Here is a 10,080-nt window from a genome sequence, read left to right as displayed (position 1 = left end):
TTAACAATCTGCTGGAATCAAATAATCGTACGATTTTGTTACACATCACAATCAAATTCTATATCTTCTGTCACTGATTTGGATTACATGAAAAATTCAATTCATTACAAACAAATTCTGTTAGCCTTCCTTTACTGTTCTATTCTTGATTGGTACTTCCTGTCGACAACCATCATCACTTTTCTCTTCATATATGAATATACATACATGTTACATTGGGGAGAAAGATATAGATCACCATGGACTAATACAACTTCATCCAGCTTTATCATCGAAAAACCAACTTCCATCTTCAAATAAACATCATCGTTCTCTTCTTTTCTTCAACAACAACATGTAAACGTTATCGAGAGATTCCCCACGTCAATCAAACAACATATCATCACCACCCTCACTATTGTAACCGATCACCAACCAAGATCATTACGAACTACTGCATAATCCTGTTTTAATGCGAGACACAATCATCTTAAACCACCACATGTAGTTGATCACAAACCACCTCACCATCATCATTAACAACCGGGAACTGCTGCACTGTTTAACTTCTGTTTCCATAGCCATCCACCATCAACTATCGTCTCCATCTCTCTCTTCTCTCTCTCATCCAATCTTTTTCGAAACCCATAACTATCCACTTTCTTCTTCGATAAAACCATCACCTTTACAAAGAAAGACCGCAACCACCATCGTATGACTTCTATACATAACCTTTATGTTCCCGTTCAAACACCATGAAAGCTACAACCATCGAGCACCTCTACGCCTGCTGTTATTATTATTATTTTTTCTTTGAAAGAACACTCCAAAAACAGGAGGCTAGGAAAACCCTCGTTTAATTTTATTACTAAGTATATTTTTCTGTAATCAATTATATACAACGCTGATTACTTCCTTTTGAACCAAAAGTCACCCTCATGACCCACTTAAAGAGATAAATAATTAATAAAGGTTGCAAATTGAATAATTTGGTTCATGTACCAAATCAAACACCGACAGTTTTGTTTCTTTTTATTTTCTGGGTTGTTTTCTCTATATTGGGCTCGTATGGTAATGGGGAGGTCTAAATGTGTTGGGCTTCCAAATTGGGCCGTTAGTATCACTGTTTTCCCTTCTTTCTGCTCGAGTAAAAGGCTGATATGGCAGCTGTATTTGCATTGATGAAATACGGAGACAAGGGATGAGATCATACGATGAAGAATTATGAAAATAGAAACAAAACATGTATGATAAAGATGATACACGATCATGGATATGATGTTGATAATTAATCACGATGATGTGTGATGTTAGACAATGATGATGATCATGATACAGTGATTGATGATGATCGAGAAAACCATGATTGTGTTAGGATTATGATACATGTACGTGATTAGTATTATTGCAGTTTACAAACGATTATGAGTGATGACGAATTAAGATGATGATTAAGCTGTAGTAAATGAAGATGAGGATCGTTGATGGGGATGTACTGATGATAATGATAAGGATGATGGTGATGATTAATGATAAAGATGATGATTGTGATCCTGTGATGGAGAATAATGATGATGATTAAGATGATGCCCGATGATGATGTATTAAGGATATGATGATGATTGATATATAATGATGTCATTTTGTTTTTAAAACAAATACTGGAGGAAAGTGTTAGCTAGAACAGAAGTTGGAAGTTGGATTTTAGGCCTTGTCCTATTTTTCTGTTGGGCCGAGAAGTGTGTTGGGCCGAGAAGTGTGTTGGGCTGTGGTTGTTTTGCTGTTGGGCCAAGATAAAAGAGTTATATGGACTTAGTTAAGGCAGAATTCAGAAAAAAACTGAATTGGTTAATTGGTGTTGAGTGTTTGTGTGCTATAGAGAGGTCGCGGGTTCGAGCCCGGGCGATGGCATTTTCTTTTTAAGAGCTTGTTTTAAGGTAGAATTCCATTTTTATTATTATTATTATTATTATTATTATTATTATTATTATTATTATTGTTATTATTATTATTATTATTATTATTATCATTATTATCATTATTATTATTATTATCATATCATTATTAGGAAAATAAGTATTATTATTATCATTTTTATTAATTAAAATTACCATGTTATTAAGATTAACATTATTAGTTAAATTATTATTTTTATCATTATTATCATAATTAGTATTATTATTACTCATTATTAGTATTAGGTATTATTATCAATATTATTGTTTTCATTATAAAAATAAAATAACTTATTATTATTATCAAAGATTATCATTATTAATAAAGTTATTATTATTATTATTAGTAAACCATTATTTTCCAAAACTATCATTTTAACGAATAACTATATATAACATATGATTAAAGATATAATATAAGTATACGTATTTTTAAATGGAATTTAGTATAAATTCTATATAACCACAAAAATATAAATAATATATATATTAATAAATGAAATTATGTGATTTCCATTATATGTTTTAATATATATACAAATAATATAGGTTCGTGAATCCTAGGCCAACCCTGCATTGTTCAATGCCATCATATGCTTAATTACTACAAAATACAATATTGTGAGTTTCATTTGCTCCCTTTTTAAATGCTTTTACAATATATATTTTTGGGACTGAGAATACTTGCGCTGCTTTTATAAATGTTTTAGGATATAGACACAAGTAATCGAAACTACATTCTATGGTTAGATTATCGAAATCGAATATCACCCCTTTATAGCTTGGTAACCTGAGAATTAGGGAACAGTACCCCTAATTGACGCGAATCCTAAAGATAGATCTATAGGCCTAACAAACCCCATCCGAGGTACGGATACTTTAGTAGTTCGATTTTTATACAGACGAGAGGATTCGGTTATACAGACGAGAGGATTCTATTTTGGGGATATTCTATATGCATTATGTTAATGTCGGTTACCAGGTGTTCACCATATGAATGATTTTACCTATAATCAGACGAGAGGATTCTGCTATGGGAATTATATTTATAAAATGTAAATCTTGTGGTCTATTATATTATTGGAAATGATTGAATATCATAAACTAATGAACTCACCAACCTTTTGGTTGACACTTTAAAGCATGTTTATTCTCAGGTATGAAAGAAATCTTCCGCTGTGCATTTGCTCATTTTAGAGATATTACTTGGAGTCATTCATGGCATATTTCAAAAGACGTTGCATTCGAGTCGTTGGGTTCATCAAGACTGATAATAAACCATTCATAGTTGGATATATTATGAGATAGTATGCATGCCTGTCAACTTTCGTTGAAATGAAAGTTTGTCTTTTAAAAATGAATGCAATGTTTGTAAAATGTATCATTTAGACGTCAAATACCTCGTAATGTAATCATATGTTATTGTATTCGTCCTTATGGATTAGAATGGGTCGCTTCATCTGGTATCAGAGGGGTGGTCTTAGCGAACCAGGTCTGCATTAGTGTGTCTAACTGATAGTCGTTAGGATGCATTAGTGAGTCTGGACTTCGACCTTAGCTGCATGTCAAAAGTTTTGCTTATCATTTTCTGTCGGAAAATTACCTACTTATCATCCTTAGAAAATTACCTGCTTATCATTCTTATTCTAGGCACGTCTTGCTATATTGATTGCATGAATAGTGTATAGACAAAATTCATATCTTAGCGTATCTGCTAAATCATATCTTATCGTATCTATTACTGTAAACTTTGCCTGACATATTCCGTAATCCTCCGTAATCTACGAAATCTTTTGATCTATATATATAGATATTCTATGTAATTAGAATACCACCCAATAACTAGAAAATCATTTCGTATCAAAAAATCCTTTATCAAATCGTATGAAATGGAATTCGTCATCAGTTCAAGTCCCTCGGATTCCGAAATGGAATTCCACTCAAGCTCCGAAAGCAGTGTGACCGAAATGAATCAACCAATCAGCCATCATCTATTCTGGATGAATTGGGAATGGGTTCGTAGTCTCCTCAATCATTGGAGACAAGAAGAAGGTGATCCCTTCCATCCACCACATTGCCCTCTTGGCGAAGAACCGGAAGCACTTACCGGCGAACCTGTCCGAAACACCATTTTCTCTCTCATTTCCAGAGTATCTCGTCACGATTATATACTACATCAAATTCTAGATTTTATTTATCCGCTCGTCCGAACTGACAATAACCCCGGTGTAATAGAAGAAGTCAACGAGCTTCGCGCTCGGGTAGTGGCTTTGGAGAATATGGTGCAAAGGTTACAAACACCAGCAGCAGCACCAGCAGTATAACCAATACCACCAACAACACAAGCCTCAACATCTGCATCATAAGCCTCAACCTCACAATCTGTACCTCAAGCATAATCTTCGTTCTACCTGATGTTCTACACCATTTACCTTCGTTCTACATATTCATTCTACATCGAATATCTTCGTTCTACGTATCGTTCTACGTATCGTTCTACGTATCGTTCTTTTGTACAAACTGTTAATGGTGAAAATATTTTAACGGGTAGGTAATACCCGAAGAATATTTAGATTTCACATTAATAAGTTACACTGTACATTCTTTCAATCTGATTCAACAGTCAATTACTATCCTACCTACATACACAGATATACATGTCTGTTCACCATAGAATAACCATTTTCATTCAATTTCATATTTGGATTTTGACTTATCAGAATCCAACAAGTGGCACAATGAAGAAAACAGACAAACTAACTATGAGGAATTTTGTTAAGAATCTACGCTAACAAAATTCTAGCTAACTGTTCCTAGCTACCCATTAATTTCGTATTACATTTTATTTATCGTAATTTATTTATCGCAAGTTTAATTCTCGCAATTTTATTTATCGTTATTTAATTTCTGTTACTTATTTTACGCACTTTAAAAATAATCGTATAAATCGGGACACATATACAATGTTTTGACATATCATATTGACGTCATCTATATATATTATTTGGAATAACCATAGACACTCTATATGCTGTAATGCTCGAGTTCGCTATACAGGTTTGAGGTTGATTCTTAAATAATATATATACTTTGAGTTGTGATCGAGTCTGAGACATGTATACAATGGGTCACGACATGTATTAAATAATTCGAATATTATATATATTAAACTATATATGAATTATGGAACTACTAACTGTGGACTATTAACAATGGACAATTAAAATGAATTAAAATATTGATTATAACATATGAAACTAAACATTTCTTCAAGTTTGCCACTTGATTGCATCTTAAACCTCATTTGTATCTTGACAATTACAATCTGCATTCATACCTTTTATGATTCTTGAAAATACCTTAATCGAGAGGATGAATCAACCGCACTTCATCTACGGAAGAAAAGATTTATGTATATGGTTATGCACCTGAAAACACTCAGAACCTGAGTAAACGTTTAACACGTATCTGTGCTAGCTCATTTGTCGTTGTTATTACCGAAAATCACTTTGTAATTTCTTTCCAAACTAGTCAATTTTGTCACAGCTCCAACAAATCAACTTCAATTTTTCATTCGAATTAACCTTATTATAACCTTAATATAAAAGTTTGCCTTTCGTCAACGTTACCGGAGAACCGTTTATATCCCACCACATTAGCAGAAACTTACCATCAACTTCATTACTCATCGGCTTAAGTCTCTCTGAAGAACCGTTATATTTGTTCGATAAAACCCTATCATATACTCATTCACATCTTATAACGAGAATTGCCATACTAATTACTAGGAATTAGTAATCAGTATTTTGAAATCTCGCAGCAGGTCTACATCAATAGTTATATGTATACATATAACATTTATCTCTTGGAATTATGATCTTCCATTCTGAAATTCTGAACAGCACTTTAGTCTACGAATCAGTTCATTGAATATTGAAAAAGCTGATAAAGCAGCGAAAACTGTTGATGACTTTAACAGTCAAAAGTATGATGATAAAGAATGGAGTGTTGGAAACGCTCAATAGAAAATTTTGCTACCGAAAAGTGAATTATGCGAAACCATGAAGGAGACTCTGAACAAATCACAAGGACTAAACTTGTACATAAAGAATCCTGATGATTCTATTTCTGATGAAATCTTTAGCGAATACCTTGCTCCTTAATTGCTCTAAATCATCGTGAATGAATTTATTCATCACAATTTGATTCTAAAATTCTAAGATCCCATCATATCTTTCATTATAAATATCCTCAATATTCTGAAAATATCTTCATAAATATTCTCATCCGATATTAATTAGCGCTCCGTGCTATCTGTGTTATCTAATAAAAGGAAACCGTTTTGGTTTCTATATTCTGTAAATCTTCGAATTTAAAATATGAATGGTTTGAAGTAGTGTTAGGGACTGAAGCATGAGTTAGTATAATATAATGACACTTGATCAACGTGATTATATTACAGTAAGTCATGCTGAGTTTCTAATGAAACATGATGATTCACAGATCATAACGTCATCATGTGCCACGTTACATAACTCTTACATTCTACATAATCTCTAAACATATCAAGAACATATTTCCTTAATAGTTCTATCTTTTTCGTGATTTTCGGTAATTTACCAAATCAAATCATGCTATTACCATTCCTCTCTGCTTAAAATCTTAATTAGGATTCATTCAAAACTTCATACTTATGAATTCTGGACCATTATTCGCTTAACTTGAAGTCGGGAAGAGGAAAACAACAGCATCGAGCTCTGAAATATAAGGGAGAATATAAATCCCGATAACCACACATAAATTACAAACCGTGTATATCAATGTTTATTGCAACATAAAGATACGGGAAAATTAAAAACACTATAACTCCAAGGGCGAAATAGAAGTATACAGATTCCTCCGGTGGAAGTTGGAAAAGGAGAATGATTGTTGCGATAGTCATGATAAGGACAAGGATCAGAACTGGATTAAGCATTTTCACAATCTTTTGAATTTGGGAATTGGTTATAGGAGCGGTAAAAGTAATGGAACGGAAGAAGTTAATTTATAGTGAAATATCTGAAAAAGAAATCAAGGCAGATTTTCGCATTTAATTAGAGAGATCCTAATTTCCTTAATTACCGAAGAACCAAATCTTATTACGAATATTTCCTCTAAATCCCTTGAATTACGGAATTCAACAGTGACTACGTCAAAAGATATAATGAAACTTTATTTTCTAATTTCACTCTTTTACGATAGCTTCACTCGTATTCATCGAGTAATCGAATTATCTTACCCATATTACTCAACAGTAATAAAACTCTATTTATCAGCTCATATTCGTCATGAAAACATTTTTATTGTTAGCCATGACGACCTCAATCAAATTTCGGGGACAAAATTTCTTTAACGGGTAGGTACTGTGACGACCCAGAAATTTCCGACCAAATTCAAACTTAATCTTATTATGATTCCGACACGATAAGCAAAGTCTGTAATGTTGAGTCTCAGAATTTGTGAACTATTTACATGGATATCATTTAACCTTTGACCAATCCCGACGATTCACGAACACTAGTTTGTAAATAAATATGTACATATAAATATAAATATATGTATATATACAATATTTTGAATTAATAAAGTATACTTTAAACATTAGAATCAAAAATGTAAAGTATGATACAAAAACAATTATGCTGTTATTATAATGAATCTATGTATATATATATATATATATATATATATATATATATATATATATATATATATATATATATATATATATATATATATATATATATATATATATATATATATATATATATATATATATATATATGTATATGTATATATGATTTTTATACAGAATTAAGATACTATATATATTGTATTAAATATTTGAACATGTTATATGAATATTACATAATTAATAATAGGTAATGTAATATATTAAATGTAATTACAAGTTAAACATATAATATTAATATTGTTACTTCCATTACTATCAGTAATATCAATATGAATATTAAAATCAGCGTTAGTCATATTATTATTTTCAATAGATAATATAGGAAAGTTGATACATATAAATTGTTATGATATTATTGTTATCATTAATAATATCATTATTATATTATAATGAGTAATAAAAGTTTGATTAAGATTATTATTATTTTTTTATTTATCAGTATCATTAAAATCATTACTATCATTATGGATATTATTAGAAAATAATACAATTTATTATTTGTATCATTAATATTATTAATATTATTATTTTTATTATTATTATTATTATTATTATTATTATTATTATTATTTTTATTATTATTATTATTATTATTATTATTATTATTATTATTATTATTATTATTATTATTATTATTATTATTATTATTATTTACTCATTACACTTATTATATTATTATTAATACTTTTATTATTAATATTAATTAAATAAATTAACAATCTGATGGAATCAAATAATCGTACGATTTTGTTATACATCACAATCAAATTCTATATCTTCTGTCACTGATTTGGATTACATGAAAAATTCGATTCATTACAAACAAATTCTGTTAGCCATCCTTTTCTGTTCTATTCTTGATTGGTACTTCCTGTCGATAACCATCATCACTTTTCTCTTCATATATGAATATACATACATGTTACATTGGGGAGAGAGAGATAGATCACCATGGACTAATACAACTTCATCCATCTTTATCATCGAAAAACCAACTTCCATCTTCAAATAAACATCATCGTTCTCTTCTTTTCTTCAACACCAACATATAAACGTTATCGAGAGATTCCCCACGTCAATCAAACAACATATCATCACCACCCTCACTATTGTAACCGATCACCAACCAAGATCATTACGAACTACTGCATAATCATGTGTTAATGCGAGACACAATCATGTTAAACCACCACATGTAGTTGATCACAAACCACCTCACCATTATCATTAATAATTGAGAACTGCTACATGGTTTTACTTCTGTTTCCACAGCCATCCACCATCAACCATCGTCTGCATCTCTCTCTTCTCTCTCTCATCCAATCTTGTTTGAAACCCATAACTATCCACTTTCTTCTTTGATAAAAAAATCACCTTTACCAAAAAAGACCGCAACCACCATCGTATGACTGCTATACATGACCTTTATGTTCCCGTTCAAACACCATGAAAGCTACAACCATTGAGCACCTCTACGCCTGCTGTTATTATTATTTTTTTTCTTTGAACGAACACTCTAAAAACCGGAGGCTAGGAAAACCCTCGTTTGATTTTATTACTAAGTATATTTTTCTGTAATCAATTATATACAACGCTGATTGCTTCCTTTTGAACCAAAAGTCACCCTCATGACCCACTTAAAGAGATAAAGAATTAATAAAGGTTGAAAATTGAATAATTCGGTTCATGTACCAAATCAAACACCGACAGTTTTGTTTCTTTTTATTTATTGGGTTGTTTTCTCTATATTGGGCTCGTATGGTAATGGGGAGGTCTAAATGTGTTGGGCTTCCAAATTGGTCCGTTAGTATCACTGTTTTCCCATCTTTCCACTCGAGTAAAAGGCTGATATGGCAGCTGTATTTGCATCGATGAAATACGGTGACAAGGGATGAGATGATACGATGAAGAATTATGAAAATAGAAACAAAACATGTATGATAAAGATGATACACGATCATGGATATGATGTTGATAATTAATCATGATGATGTGTGATGTTAGACAATGATGATGATCATGATACAGTGATTGATGATGATCGAGAAAACCATGATTGTGTTAGGATTATGATACATGTACGTGATTAGTATTATTGCAATTTACAAACGATTATGAGTGATGACGAATTAAGATGATGATTAAGCTGTAGTAAATGAAGATGAGGATCGTTGATGGTGATGTACTAATGATAATGATAAGGATGATGGTGATGATTAATGATAAAGATGATGATTGTGATCCTGTGATGGAGAATAATGATGATGATTAAGATGATGCCCGATGATGATGTATTAAGGATATGATGATGATTGATATATAATGATGTCGTTTTGTTTTTAAAACAAATACTGGAGGAAAGTGTTAGCGAGAACAGAAGTTGGAAGTTGGATTTTGGGCCTTGTCCTATTT

Source organism: Rutidosis leptorrhynchoides, chromosome 1 (assembly GCF_046630445.1).
Source record: "Rutidosis leptorrhynchoides isolate AG116_Rl617_1_P2 chromosome 1, CSIRO_AGI_Rlap_v1, whole genome shotgun sequence".
In the NCBI taxonomy this organism is placed as follows: Eukaryota; Viridiplantae; Streptophyta; class Magnoliopsida; order Asterales; family Asteraceae; genus Rutidosis; species Rutidosis leptorrhynchoides.
Note: the sequence above shows the minus strand (reverse complement) of the source record.